We start from the raw sequence: 16,063 nt of genomic DNA on the forward strand, positions 1-16,063 counted from the left end.
AAATTTCTGATCTCCATAATAAAAAATCAATGCAACCATTTTTAGGCAAAATAAAAGTTTTAAAAGGTTTGTGCAAATTTTGCAGAAATAGTTAAACCATTATACGATATGATAAAAGCATAATGATGTGTTTAAATGGAATAAAAAAGAGAAAACTCATTTGATTCCATTAAACAAACTATTATTCAAGTTCCTACATAAAATTAATCTTGATTTAACAAAATAATTCATTTTATACATTTTCAAACCGGATCATCATTTGTGATGGGTTTGACTTAAAAAAATAAACATAGGGGGTGGAGCTTAGTTATCATGAATTGGGTAAATGTTAGGTCCCTATAGTACTAGTATAACCCCTTATTGTTATTAGTATAACTCCCTTATTATATTGTTGTGCCCATGTAGTCCCCATATTGTTATTATTGTGCTCCATAGAAGCCCACTATTGTTATTATTGTGCCCTTACATTATTATTGTTATGTCGGCTCTGATTATATTATGACCCTTTAGACTCCTATATATAGAAAGGAGGTCTTGTCATTTGTATCATCCAAGAATTGTTCATTTGTGTAATGTAAAGGAGGTTGTTCCCTCAAAGAGGCTTATTTCTAAGGCGTTGATATATCTTTTCTATCTTTTTGTGAGCTGGTTTCATAACATTTGGTATCAGAGCTTTAGATTCTAGGGTTTTGCTGCTCCAAACAGGCCATCGTGGTATTTTCACTATAACTTTTTTATGTGACGTTTCAGAAGTTGAATAAAAAACCCATTTGAGAAGAAGTCTTGCTGAACCGCATGTCCTAATTTCAAATTTTATCTCGCTATAGTTTAGGAGATATGATATGAGGAATTTAGGGTTTTTGCAAGCTCCAAAATTTCATCTAAAATAGGTCATCGTGGTATTTTTGCTATAAAGTTTCAGAAGCTAAAGAAAAAACCATTTGATAAGAAATCGTTTTGAATCTTGGGTTTGAATTTCAGATCTTGTCTCGCTATATTTTGGATATATGATCTAAGGAAGTTAGGGTTTTTGCGGACTCCTGAATTACGTCCTAAACAGGTGACCTTGGGAAAATTGTCATAATTTACTCTCTGAGCAACAAATTGAAATTTCATAAGAAGTTACAAAAGAGGACGGACTGTAGTTTTCTGTGCATAGTTTTCAGATCCGAAGGTTGAAACAGTAACACGCGGCACATTGTACAAGTTCACTCTACTGAAACATTATATAACTAGGTCATCTTAGGAGATTGGGCATAACTCTTTCTTGGAGAATCAAATTCTGATCAGACTTATGGGGTTAGAAAGAGGACTTAGAGGGCTACTGCAGGAGACAATTTCAGAACTTGGAGAACTATAAGTACAAAGTTACAGTCATTTCAAGATCGAGCTCTTGAAATCAAGAAAAGGCGATATGAGGAAGTTTGATGGAAAGGATCCAATAAATTGAATACTAAAGATGGAGCGATATTTTGATCTACATGGTGTACCACTGTTACAAAAGGTATGTATTGCATCTTCATATTTAGAACCAGATCAATTTTTATGGTATAAAGGGCTTTGCTCTCATAAACAACTTGTTACGTGGTCAATTTTCATGGAGGAAATGATAGCACATTATAAGGATACAAAGAGCAACACATTCTTTAGAGAAACACCACAAAAATTGGAAGAAAAAATAGATAAAAGGGCTTTGTTACAAAGTGGAAAGAAAAATTATGGCAACAAGGAAGTCTACCCCTCACAACTATAAAGATGGAAGTGTTGTTTCTCCTAGCCTTCCACAACCTACAAGGGTTACACTGTAACAATTGGAAGAAAAAAGAGAAAAAGGGCTTTGTTACAATTGTGATAACAAGTACATTAAAGGTCATAAGTGTGCTGAGAAGAAATTATTTTACATTGAGTATGGACAGGAGGAAGAAAAGGATCAAGAAATGTCAAAAGAAGTGTATATACACCAAGAACCAACCCTAGAGAAAGAAGAAATGAATACGACCATATCTTGTAAAGCATTGGAAGAATTACCGCTCCTAAAACTCTCAAGATAGAAGGACATATCAAGAAGAAAAAGGTTCAAGAAGTGAAAGATCACATTGAGAAAGAAGAAATGAATCCGACCATATCTTGTAATGCATTGGATGGAATTACCACTCCTCAAACTATCAATATAGAAGGACATATCAAGAAGAAAAATGTTCAAGAATTAAAAGATCACATCGAGTCTCAAGAAATCAATCCGACCATATCTTGTAATGCATTGGAAGAAATTACCACTCCTCAAAATATCAAGATAGAAGGACATATCAAGAAGAAAAAGGTAAGAGTGTTGATTGATTCGGGCAGTACCCATAATTTTATTGATTGTAAGATAGCCAAGGAATTGAATTGCTTCCTATATCTAGCACTAGAGTGTCAAGTGGAGGAACCATAAATTTCTCTAGAAAGTGCCATAATATCAAGCTATCCATGGGAGAATATGTATTGAATAGCCTAATGCTTTCCATTCCAATGGGTGGTGCTGATGTTTTACTAGGAGTCCAATGGCTACAATCTTTGGGTACAATAACTTTTAATTTTCAAGAACTTTTCTTGAAATTTTTTTTGGGAAGGAAAGGAAGTTGAATTGAGGGGTATCGAAGGAAAACATGGAAAGGTAATCAAATCTAACAGCATGACAAAGCTTCTAAATAAATAACAACAGGGCGTAATTGCACAATTATGTTCACTAGAGGTTCCCACATCGAAATCATGTATTTCTCCAGATCTCCAAAACGTTTTGGACAATCATTCCAAGGTATTTGAGACTCCCAAAGGCCTCCCACATATTCGTGATCATGATAATTCTATTCATTTGATTCCACGAAGTGTTCCTCCAAATATCAGGCCTTACATATATCCATATGCCCAAAGGAGTGGGAACTCATTCAAAAGTTGTAGAAGATCCTAGTTCAAACAGTATTGCGAGAACTTGACAAGGAAGGAAAAATCATATTGGAACCTGAAGCAGTCACAGAATCGAGATATCGAAAGCTACGAAATAGATCAATTTTAGAGTATCTCATCAAGTGGAAGAACTTATCCGCTGAAGATTCCACATGGGAGGACAAGAATTTATACAGAAGCATCAAGAACTACTCAAGCATTGAGGACAACACTTTTTGAAGGAGAGGGGCATGTTAGGTCCCTATACTACTAGTGTAACCCCTTATTGTTATTAGTACAAACCCCTTATTATATTTTTGTGCCCATGTAGTCCCCATATTTTTATTATTGTGCTCCATAGAAGCCCACTATTGTTATTATTGTGCTCTTACATTATTATTGTTATGTCGGCTCTGATTATATTATGACCCCTTAGACTCCTATATATAGAAAGGAGGTCTTGTCATTTGTATCATCCAAGAATTATTCATTTATGTAATGTAAAGGAGGTTTCCCCCTCGAAGAGGCTTATTTCTAAGGCGTTGATCTACTTTTTCTATCTTTTTGTGAGCTGGTTTCATAACAATAAACAAGCCTATGCTGTCTTTAAGGCATTAAAACATTTTATACCATATTTGCTTGAATCTCATATTAAAGTAATTGTTCCACATCCCTTAGTTTGAAATTTACTCATACAAAATGAGTTAGGAAGTTGAAGACTAAATTGGATGACGATTCTCCAAGAATATGATTTAGAAATTAAACTTTCCAAAAAAATTGAGGTCGAATATTATGAAGGTTATTAGAAAAATAGGAATGCTCTTAGACATATGAATACTCAAGTTGGGAGAATGAACAAGAGATAAGTAATAAAAAGGTTTATTATTTTCCCTTTTCCACCGATTCCTATTATAATGAGCTTATATATTATTCGATCCATGGTACTACTCCTCAGTATCTAGAACCCTAGAAGAAAAGAGCTATAAGATTGAAATATGCTCAATATCAATTAATTGATGGAGTGTTGTTAAGAAAAAACTATGATGGTGTGTTATTGAGATGCTTGGAAAAGGAAAATGTAGAGAAGGTATCATACGAATTAGATAATGGTCCAATAGGTGGGTGTTTTGGTGGTGACACTCTTTCCCATAATATTCTATGTGATGGCTACTATTGACCAACATTATTCTAGGATGCACACGTTCTAGAAAATATAAGGTGTGTTAAATATTTGTAGGTAGGGAGAAGACGACCACATTCCCAAATGTTGCAACCAGTTGTGTTAGAAAGTCCATTTGGACAACGGGAACTGGATATAATTAGAGAGATTACTCCAAATTTGTCACAAATCCATAAATACATTCTTATGACTATAGATTATTTTAGCAGGTGGACTGAAACCATTCCTCTAAAGATTTTTTTGTTTTGTTTGCTAGGTCATGTGAGTCCTGAGATGATTGACACACCTGACTTGTGGCTTGAGTAGTGTTGGAAATAATACTGAGAGGGGGGGTGAATCAGTATTATCAAGTTCTTTTAATAAATCTTCTTTATTTATTCTTTGAATTATTTTTGCATGTCAGTACCATAAAATAATGAGCATGAACAAAGAAAACAGATAGTCACACCAAAGAACACAAGATGTAAGGTGGAAACCCAATGTGGGTGAAAACCACCTGCTGCAATATGTCTCTATCTTCTTTCAAATTAGAAACTCCTTTACAATGGTTTTGTACTGGTGCAGTCCTTTACCAGTACGCAGGTTACAACCTGCAGAGAGCTACAACTCTCTCTTGTTTTCCAGTCTCTCCTGGAAGGGAGCTACAACCCCCTACTTCTTTTCTTTCAAGGACCACTTTTCATAAATTTTCAAACTGGATCCAAGAACATCAAAAACCCATCAACTACACTTTCATCATCAATCTCTGATTTCACCAAAGCCAACTCGCATACAGATCTACAAATATTTCCTTATAACTTTGCAGTTGTTACATCAGACATACCCAGATCATAACATGTGTAAAATAAAACATGCATCAATAATTCAGACCCAGATTATTAGATTTATAGATCAAGCGTATGCCACATATCACAGATCAAAATCATATAGAGATACCACTATTCCAGCCTTAATATTTTGACCCATCAATAGAACTTATCCTTCTCCTTACGCTCAGGTTCCTTCTTCGTTCAGATCCAGATCTGCACCAAAACCCAATCACAATATTCCAGATCTATCACTTTATCAGATATTCGATAATTCAGAAGATGCTTTGCCAAATGATCTCCTTCCTCTTTTATAGTCTTAGGCCTTTCACAATACCACGGGCCAAAACCATAGGATCAAAAAACTGTTGGACTAATACCATGAACCAACCATGAAATTGCGTGAGATCAACACTTTTGACGAGGTACCATGGTCCAAAACCATAGGTTCAAATACCAAGGACTAACTACCATGGACCAAAGGTAAGTTCTCCAACATATACGCGCTTTTCCTTATAGGTTCAAATACCAAGGACTAACTACCATGGACCAAAGGTAAGTTCTCCAACATATACGCGCTTTTCCTCATAGGTTCAAATACCAAGGACTAACTACCATGGATCAAAGGTAAGTTCTCCAACATATACGTGCTTTTCCTCATAGGTTCAAATACCAAGGACTAACTACCATGGACCAAAGGTAAGTTCTCCAACATATATGCACTTTTCCTTGCATGAAAGTGCATGAAATTTTTCTCACATGAAATAAACTTTTCTCTGCATAAAAGTGCGTGAACTTTTCTCTACATGAAATAAAATTTTCTCTGCATAAAAGTGCGTGAACTTTTCTCTACATGAAATAAACTTTTCTCTGCATATAAGTGTGTGAACTTTTCTCTACACTATAATTTATTATCTGAGATGAGTGGGTTTCCATCAAGTACAACATATGTATCATAATGCCAACAATCTCCCCCTTTGGACTTGATGGCAACAACAACCAATCACTCTCCCCCTTTGACATCAAGGGCAAAGGGTTATGCTCCCCCTAAGAACATGCTCCCCTTGACTATAAACTAGATCTGCAAAGAAGAACCATAATCCATGACCATGAAAGAGATAGAGACGTATTGCAGCAATATTCAGACCAACATCCATGATCTCCTTCTGTACTTCCTCCATAATGCCAACAATGCATGATATGCTCCCCCTGAACCTGTGCCATTCGATCTTTGACCAATCTGCAACCCAGCACATGTACGCATATACTTCAGATGAACCTTGCGTACAACCAACAATCAGAAGAGATTCAACAACAAGATGATGCATCAACAACCCCCAGCTTTTGCCTGAGGTATTCAAAGGTCTCCCTAGGCAATGGTTTGGTGAGTATATCAACAACCTGTTCCTTATAAGGAACATACTCCAACTTGACCTTTTGTTCAAGCACTTGTTCCTGGAGAAAGTGATACTTGATTGGTATGTGCTTGGTTTTTGAATGCATGACTGGGTTCTTTGAAATGCTGATTGCACTTGTATTATCACATAAGATGGAGATGGGTGGTGTACAAGTGATTTGAAAATCCTGCAAGGTCTGCATCATCCAAAGGAGTTGAGTGCAGCAAGATGCAGCAGCAACATATTCTGCTTCAGCTGTAGACAAGGCAATCGAACTCTGTTTCTTGCTGAACCAAGATACTAATCTGGAACCCATAAAGAATGCACCACCACTTGTGCTTTTCCTGTCATCCACACTTCCGGCCCAATCTGCATCTGTATAAGCATGAAGTGTGAGATCTGTATCTCTAGGATACCATAAGCCATAGTTTTGAGTCCCTTGAAGATATTTGAAGATTCTCTTTACTGCCTGAAGATGAGTTTCCTTTGGATTTGCCTGAAATCTTCCAACTATTCCCACTGCATGCATGATGTCTGGTCAGGTACCTGTCAAATAAAGTAGACTTCCAATCATAGATCTGTAAGTTGGTTGATGCATTGCTGCTGATTCATCATTTGCACTGAGGTTACATCCTGTGACCATGGGTGTACATACTGGTTTTGCTTCTTCCATACCATATTTCTTCAAAATCTGCTTGAGATAGTTGGTTTGAGACAAGAAGATCCCTCCTTCATTTTGTTGGATTTGCAAACCAAGAAAATATGTCAGTTCTCCCAGCAAGGACATTTCGAATTCTTTCTGCATCACCAAGGCAAAGCTTTGACTCATAGCTTCTTCATTGCTGCCAAAGATAATGTCATCTACATACATAACAAGTATCAGCAATTTGTCATTTTCAACTTTTATATAAAGATTGCTGTCTGCTGATCCTTTTGAAAAACCTTGTTGATGAAGATATTTGTCCAAATGATAGTACCAAGCCCTTGGAGCTTGTTTGAGGCCATAGAGAGCCTTTTTCAATCTGGATACAAGATTTGGATCATTTCCAAGAATGAAACCATCTGGCTGCTCAATGTATACTTCTTCTTCCAAGTCTCCATTCAGAAAGGTTGATTTCACGTCCATTTGAAATACTTTGAAGTTTTGAAAGCTTGAGAGAGCAAGGAACATTTGGATGGCCTCAAGTCTTGCAACAAGAGCAAAAGTTTCTTCAAAATCTATTCCTTCTTGCTGCGCATACCCTTTACAAACAAGTCTGGCCTTGTTTCTAATTACTTCTCCATTTTCATTCAATTTATATTTGAAGACCCATTTTGTTCCTATAACATTCTTATCCTTTGGTCTAGGAACCAGCTCCCAAGTGTTGTTCTTTTCGATCTGCTCAAGTTCTTCATCCATTGCTTTGACCCAACATTCATCTTTGCATGCCTCTTTCACATTTTGTGGTTCAGTGGAAGAGAGTAATGCCAAATAGCTTGAAGCTTCTGCAATTGTTCTTCTTGTTTGTACACCTGCTTCTTTCTGTCCCAAAATTTGAGATTCTGGATGATTCTTCTGAACATATCTGGATGGAGTCTTCTCTTCTATCCTTATCTGCTCCTCTGGTTCTTCTTGAGGTTCTTCTTCTTCATCATTTTGTCTTTGAGGATGGCCTTCATCTTCTTCGATATCTTCATGATTTACTTGCCTAGGAATGTATCCCTTCTCATCAACCACTACATCAATGCTGTCAACAATTCTTCCAAGTCTTTTATTATAGCACTTGTATGCTTTGCTGTGTGGAGAATAACCAAGAAGGATGCCTTCATCTACTCTAGGTTCAAGTTTGCCAAGTTGCTCATCAGTATTTTTAATATAGCATTTGCTCCCAAAGATTTTGAAGTGCTTTACCGAAGGAGTCTCACCATACCAGAGCTCATGAGGGGTTTGAGTGCTGTTCACTCGGACATTTGTTTTGTTGAGAATAATAACCGCAGCATGTGCTGCTTCACCCCAGAAAGTTGCGGGAGTTCCAGATTCATCAAGCATAGCACGAGCCATTTGTTGGACAGTTCTGTTCATTCTTTCCACCACTCCATTTTGCTGAGGAGTTCTAGCTGTAGAGAATTCTCTTCTTATCCCATGTTCTTCACAAAAATCGAAAAATTCATTTGAGGTAAACTCCCCACCTCTGTCGGATCTAAGACACTTAATTTTGTATCCTGATTCATTTTCAACCAAGGCTTTAAAGGATTTGAATTTTTCGAATGCTTCATCTTTGTGCTTCATAAGTCCTAACCAGACAAACCTGGAGAAATCGTCAATGAATAATATCAAGTATTCTTCTCCTCGAGGTGTCCTTTTCCTGAATGGACCACATGTATCTGTATGTACTAGTTCAAGAGGCATGCTAGCTGATCCTTCCTTTTCCGGAAAGGTAGTTCTGGTTTGCTTTCCAAACTGACATGATTTGCATATGGTGTTGTCTGGAACTTTGATATCTGGAAGACCACGAACTACCTGATATTTGCATGCTTTCCTTATTTGTGAAAAGCTTAGATGCCCCAACCTCCGGTGCCATAACCAGTGCTCATCATCCTTGCTCAGATAGCATTGTTGTTGTCCTTCTTCAAATATGTATAGATTATTTGGAGTTCTTTTACCTTTGATCACTGTTTTACCTGTATCAAGATCACGAACAAGACATCCATTTGATCTGAATATCACCTCGGTTCTTTGATCACACATCTGGCTGACACTTAGAAGATTATGTTTCAATCCATCAACATACAAAACATTTCCAGCTTTGACCTTTTCTTTTAACTGAGCAGTGCCTTTTCCTTTTATAGTTGCAGGAGTATCATTTCCAAAAGAAACTTTCTTTCCTTTTTCTAGAGCAGAATATGATTCAAGTTTTTCTTTATCACCTGTCATATGCTTCGAACATCCACTGTCAATGTACCATAGATTTTCCTGTCCCTCTGCATAAAATGCTATCCCACATCTTTCTGTTTGTGGTTCCTTTATTCTCCACGTTTTGGTGCTTGAGGCTTGTTCCTTTGTCTGCTGAAACCTGCTCCTGCATTCAGAATATTCATGACCAAAGTTATTGCAAATAGAACATTCAACTTCATTTTCAAGAACCGAAAAGTTGTTATAGGTCCTTTTTGTAATCCCGGTCATACTTCTTTGTTTTTGAGCTTCTCTAGTCATGATCGTTTTATATGCAACACATTGAGCTGCTTTGTGACCAAAGTTATGGCAAGAAAAGCATTGTCCATTGAAGAAATTTATGTGGTTATCAAATCTTCCGGCCAAATGATTGTAATTTCTATTGTCATTCATTCTTGAAGCAAATTGAGAGGATTTTACCTGTGGCTGGTTGTAGCTTTTGTTCATCCTTAAGAGAGATTGCCCCTGATTTTCCTGATAGTCTTTGTTTGTAATTGGTCCCTGCTTTACTTGGTGATCTCCATTGTGCTTTTGCTCATTCCTTCTTGCTGCATCAAGATAACTCTTTGAGATGGATGCTTGAGAAGTTTCTCCATTATAGCCCAGACCTGTCTTGTTTAGAGGAGAGCGCTGTACATTGATGATCTCATCCAGAATTTCATATCCTTTGACAAACTTAAGATTAATAGCCTTTGTTTTCTCAATCTCTTTTCTAAGACCAACAATTTCACCTTCTAACTTTTCAAGATATTTTTCTTTTTCATCAATTTGAAGTTGTAGAGTATCAATGATCCTATTCTTTTCTTCTATACATGTGTTGAGTCTAGAAATTTCTTCACAAAAGCTATCCACATCTATAGCATCCATGTAATCATCATCTTCAAATGCCATTAAGAGTTTATAGTCATTACCTCGTTCATCTTCGTCACTATTTGATAGACCATCACTATCTTCATGAGTGTAGTAGCTTTTCTTATTTGCAATCTGTTTCTTGTTCCATCTAGTAGGTTCCTTTCCTTTATCCTTATGAGGACATTTTGCAGCATAATGACCTACTCTTCCACAAGCAAAGCATTTAAAAGGTAACTTACCTCTGAACCTTCCAGTTCCCCTTTGAAGATTTCTGACAAAATTTGATTCTTCTTCTTCTTCTTCTGGCACGTGACTTGCTTCATAATAGTCTCCTTTGCCTGAAGCCTTGAAAGCAACTTATCTTCTGTCTGATGGACCTCCCTTTCTCATTTCATAAGCAGTTAGAATTCCGTGTAGCTGAGACATAGTAAGAATTCGTAGATTTTCCTTTTCTTCTATTGCAGACACTTTAGATTCAAACTTGGGGGACAATGATCTTAGAACTTTTTCAACCACAATAGCCTCTTTTATTTCTTCACCCAAGTTTTTCATGCAATTAACAATCTCATCTACCCGAAGGAAATAGTTAACCACACTTTCATCATTATACATTCTGAGATTCTCATACTGAATCCTGAGGGTTTGAAGTTTAGCACGCTTTACCTGTTCATCTCCTTCGTAGCTCAAGACAATCTTGTCCCATATTTCTTTTGCGGATTTATATTGCATAACCTTCACGAATTTTGTTTGAGATAAGCATCCCAGCAGAGTATTGACTGCTTTAGCATTTGTTTCATATTTCTTATTTTCGGCCGTATCTGTAGGAGTAGCTGAAGGAAAAGTGTAGCCTGTATCTATGATATCCCAAACTTCTGTACCAAGAGATTGAAGATAGGCAGTAACTCTTACCTTCCAATAATTGAAGTTTGTCCCATCAAAAATTGGTGGCCTGATTGATGCTTCCCTCTCGTAGTTGCTCATGATGAATGATCTTCCTTCAAGCGATCAAGCTTCTCTGAAGGACCTGCTTTGATACCAATTGTTGGAAATAATACTGAGAGGGGGGGTGAATCAGTATTATCAAGTTCTTTTAATAAATCTTGCTTATTTATTCTTTGAATTATTTTTGCATGTCAGTACCATAAAATAATGAGCATGAACAAAGAAAACAGATAGTCACACCAAAGAACACAAGATGTAAGGTGGAAACCCAATGTGGGTGAAAACCACCTGCTGCAATATGTCTCTATCTTCTTTCAAATTAGAAACTCCTTTACAATGGTTTTGTACTGGTGCAGTCCTTTACCAGTACGCAGGCTGCAACTTACAGAGAGCTACAACTCTCTCTCGTTTTCCAGTCTCTCCTGGAAGGGAGCTACAACCCCCTACTTCTTTTCTTTCAAGGACCACTTTTCATAAATTTTCAAACTAGATCCAAGAACATCAAAAACCCATCAACTACACTTACATCATCAATCTCTGATTTTACCAAAGCCAACCCGCATACAAATCTGCAAATATTTCCTTATAACTTTGCAGTTGTTACATCAGACATACCCAGATCATAACATGTGTAAAATAAAACATGCATCAATAATTCAGACCCAGATTATTAGATTTATAGATCAAGCGTATGCCACATATCACAGATCAAAATCATATAGAGATACCACTATTCCAGCCTTAATATTTTGACCCATCAATAGAACTTATCCTTCTCCTTACGCTCAGGTTCCTTCTTCATTCAGATCCGGATTTGCACCAAAACCCAATCACAATATTCCAGATCTAGCACTTTATCAGATATTCGATAATTCAAAAGATGCTTTGCCAAATGATCTCCTTCCTCTTTTATAGTCTTAGGCCTTTCACAATACCACGGGCCAAAACCATAGGATCAAAAAACTGTTGGACTAATACCATGAACCAACCATGAAATTGCGTGAGATCAACACTTTTGACGAGGTACCATGGTCCAAAACCATAGGTTCAAATACCAAGGACTAACTACCATGGACCAAAGGTAAGTTCTCCAACATATACACGCTTTTCCTTATAGGTTCAAATACCAAGGACTAACTACCATGGACTAAAGGTAAGTTCTCCAACATATACACGCTTTTCCTCATAGGTTCAAATACCAAGGACTAACTACCATGGACCAAAGGTAAGTTCTCCAACATATACGTGCTTTTCCTCATAGGTTCAAATACCAAGGACTAACTACCATGGACCAAAGGTAAGTTCTCCAACATATACACACTTTTCCTTGCATGAAAGTGTGTGAACTTTTTCTCACATGAAATAAACTTTTCTCTGCATAAAAGTGCGTGAACTTTTCTCTACATGAAATAAGCTTTTCTCTGCATAAAAGTGCGTGAACTTTTCTCTACATGAAATAAACTTTTCTCTGCATATAAGTGCGTGAACTTTTCTCTACACTATAATTTATTATCTGAGATGAGTGGGTTGCCATCAAGTACAACATATGTATCATAATGCCAACAAGTAGCCGCAACCTAAGGACACATAAACCATCAAAATCACTCGATGATCGCTTTTGGCCTAGGCCACATCAACCCTTAGTATGGTTTGATTTTTTCCCACGAAGTTTCAAACTAGTGAACTTCACATCATTGAGGGCCTTAACAAAACAATTTGTCGCTGTCTTCTCTATGTCTCATGGGCATTCCTACATTGAGGGCCTTAACAAAACAATTTGTCGTTGTCTTCCCTAGGTCTCATGGGCATTCCTATAAAGATTGTTAATGAGAACTAGGCGTTATATTTCATTGAACAAAATAACATCACTAGGTTTGGGGTTCCTAATTCATTGGTTTTTGACAATGCTACACATTTGTCTTCCTTAAAAATTATTGAGTTTGCAATAGAAAAGGAATTAAAATTAAATATTGCTAATTATTATCCATAAGGTAATTGTAACATCCCCATGTTATATTTCCATGTAAAAAGGAAAAAATAAATCAAGGTCATGAGACACGTATTCCAAGTTGAATGAGGGGAAAAACATTAAAGTGGGTATCACTTGTGGTTAATTAATGTCTATGGAAATTGGCATTGGCATTGGAGAAAGGAAAAATGAAATAAATGGCAATTAATTTGAGAAATAAAGGAAAATATGAGAAAAGGAAGATGAAGAGACAAGAATATGCATGCAAGGGAAATTCTCTGGCATGTCAAAAATCCACACACTCTCCTACTAATTTATGTATAGGGTATCAAACCTCATATATATTCCATTTCCTTGGGCCCTCCTAGAGGGATTCACGCACATAGAGGCTCTAATACCATGTTAAAAAACAGAAGAGAAGTCATGGTGGACAGTTACACACAAAAAATTAGTATATTATACATGTCAAATCACACAAATATATCACATATTTATGGTGCTTGTGAGATCAACAAACTCCAAATATAAATAGGGAGGTTGAGATATTCTCTCAACATCCACCTAAAAATATGCAACTAATTCTAAATTATACATGGAACAATTATCTTCCAACAAGGATACGACATTTACGGTCTGATTTGTGCTTGGTAAAACAACACAATGTATCAAAAATAAAAAAAAATTAGAAGAAAAAATGAAACTTTCATTCAAAATAATGAGGAAGTTTTACATATTCATGTTTCTGTATTCAATCATCATACCTTATAGAGTATAATCTTAGATTTCATCACTACTACAGGGATAATAGAGCCAGAGGCTCGACCCAGATATCAAAACCCTCTATAGGAGAAGAAAAAGTACCAAAATATAGAGAAAATATGCAAGGATACATTAACCTCATACACACTCTGATCTTAAACGATCCCATGCCACAAATCTTTCCTTCAGTGAATTTTTCGAAAAACATGAAGCCAGGACAGAGAGAAAGAACACATTTGGAGAGTGCATCAATCTCTATGTTTTGCTCCCGATAGACATGCTAAAAAGTGATATTTGAGAAGGTGGGCACAATATTCCTGATCAGCTGCATCTAACTGCATAGGGAGGGGACTTCGAGAGAACATTTTCCCTGAACCCAATTGATTAAGGTGAGGGAGTCACCAAAGGTCAGAATATTGTCAATCAAGCCATGATGAGCACTAGAGGGCACCCTACAATGCAATCAATTCAGCTATGCAATTATCTTCCCTACGACCAAACCAAAATAAATGATAATGTATTGATGGATCCAAATGTAGATAAACTCCACATCTCCAGTCCCATCTGAGGAAGCCCCATAAAAAGAGAAGATTAGAAAAATACCATCCAATATAGCAATAGATATGGAACGATGGGAGACCTTAGGTTCCCAAGGTCCAACTTCTTAGAAAAATTCCACTATGCCCAGGGAAGTATATTTAATCTCAGGAGATTTACCTTCAACTATTAAAGCATTTTTGGATCTCCATATACCCCATAGGATGTAGAAAGGTAGCATCATATGGGATTTCACATGAAGGTTTGAAAGGCTAATACAATCATGAATAGATGAAGAATCTATGATATAAAGGGACTCCTAAGAGTGAGGACACCTCCCATATTGTAACAATAAAGGGACATCACAAAAATAGGTGAATGCAATCCTCAAAGTCTAGCCTGCACAGAGAGCACCTACCAGGACCCATGAACCCTCTCCTATGTAAGTTGTCCCATGTCAAAATGCAATTGTAGATGGCCAACCAACAAAAACATTTAAGCTTCAATGGAGCTTCCCACTTCCATGATAAAGAGGTGCAATCTGAGTGGGGCAATGATTGGAAGGACGATGAGATGTGGTCATACACTTGCTTGATTGGGATCCTATCATTCCCAATATGATCACCTAACGCAAGAATATCCTGTCATTGAGTGAGGTTAATGCCTACCATGTAAAGAAGGTTGCGATATTCTTCCCACTCAACCATCATATCTACCAGCAATCCAACTTGCCAAGCATGTGGCTAGGTATGAGCAACACAAATTGGCCTAGACCTCTCCCAAATACCAGCGAGAGTGTCCATCCCCTGAGAGTTGAGAGTATTAATAATAGAAATTGGAAGGAGATCGCTACCAAAGAAACCTTTTAGGCATCCAATCCTACTTTGTTTTTCATCAAATCCCTAACCAACCAACGAAGGTTACTACAGAGCCAAGAATTATCTAGTCTAAGGCTTCTCTAAATAATCAAAGGTCTGGCAGTCGATGGAGTCCCCGTTGTAATCCACTACTCCAAACATGTCTATTGTATAGACTTGCCATACATTATTCTTTTCCATAGCCCCCTCTCGTAGAAAAGTATGCATGTATTCAAGGTGAAAAGAGCCAAATTAAATCTCCTAGAGTCAATGATGCCCCAACCCTATACTTAATGTGCCCAACAATAGATTTCAGGCCAATGAGATGTATCTTCTTGCTTGCACCTGAGCTAGACCAAAGGAATTTGGCTATAATAGAGTCTTTTTTGTTAATGACTGATTGTGGAATGTAGAAGAGGCTAATCCAATAGACCTATATGATAAGTAGGACTACCTTTATTGAGCCAAGAGGCTCATGCTACAACCAAGTATGATGTGTAACCCTATCCATCCGTCATCAAAGTTGAAATTTTTCTCATGTCAGCCCAAATAAAAAAAAATAACTATAGAAAATATTTAAATAATGTCGGTTCATAAAAAAAATTCATGTGAATAAATTGTATCCCTCTTGGCTCATGTTAGATTCATATTTAAGATGGATCTATGCTGGTCATTATGACTCCGCCTCCCATCGTAAGCCATCTCTGATCCCAACATGTCAATTTCTTATTAAACTTAGTGATGACCTAATCCCAATCAATTAAAGAATACTTACATGGCTTTAAGTAGCATCCAAGATATTTGAAGCCTCTAAACATAGAGCGAATTTTGACCCTAAATAGAGCAGCAATTTTGAGAGACAAAGAGCATCCTCATAGTCTGTGATCAACTCTGTTTGTTCTTTGTT

The sequence above is a fragment of the Pinus tabuliformis genome, chromosome J (genome assembly GCF_031772625.1).
Source record: "Pinus tabuliformis cultivar Carrire ecotype Pingquan chromosome J, CPIR1, whole genome shotgun sequence".
Taxonomy (NCBI): domain Eukaryota; kingdom Viridiplantae; phylum Streptophyta; class Pinopsida; order Pinales; family Pinaceae; genus Pinus; species Pinus tabuliformis.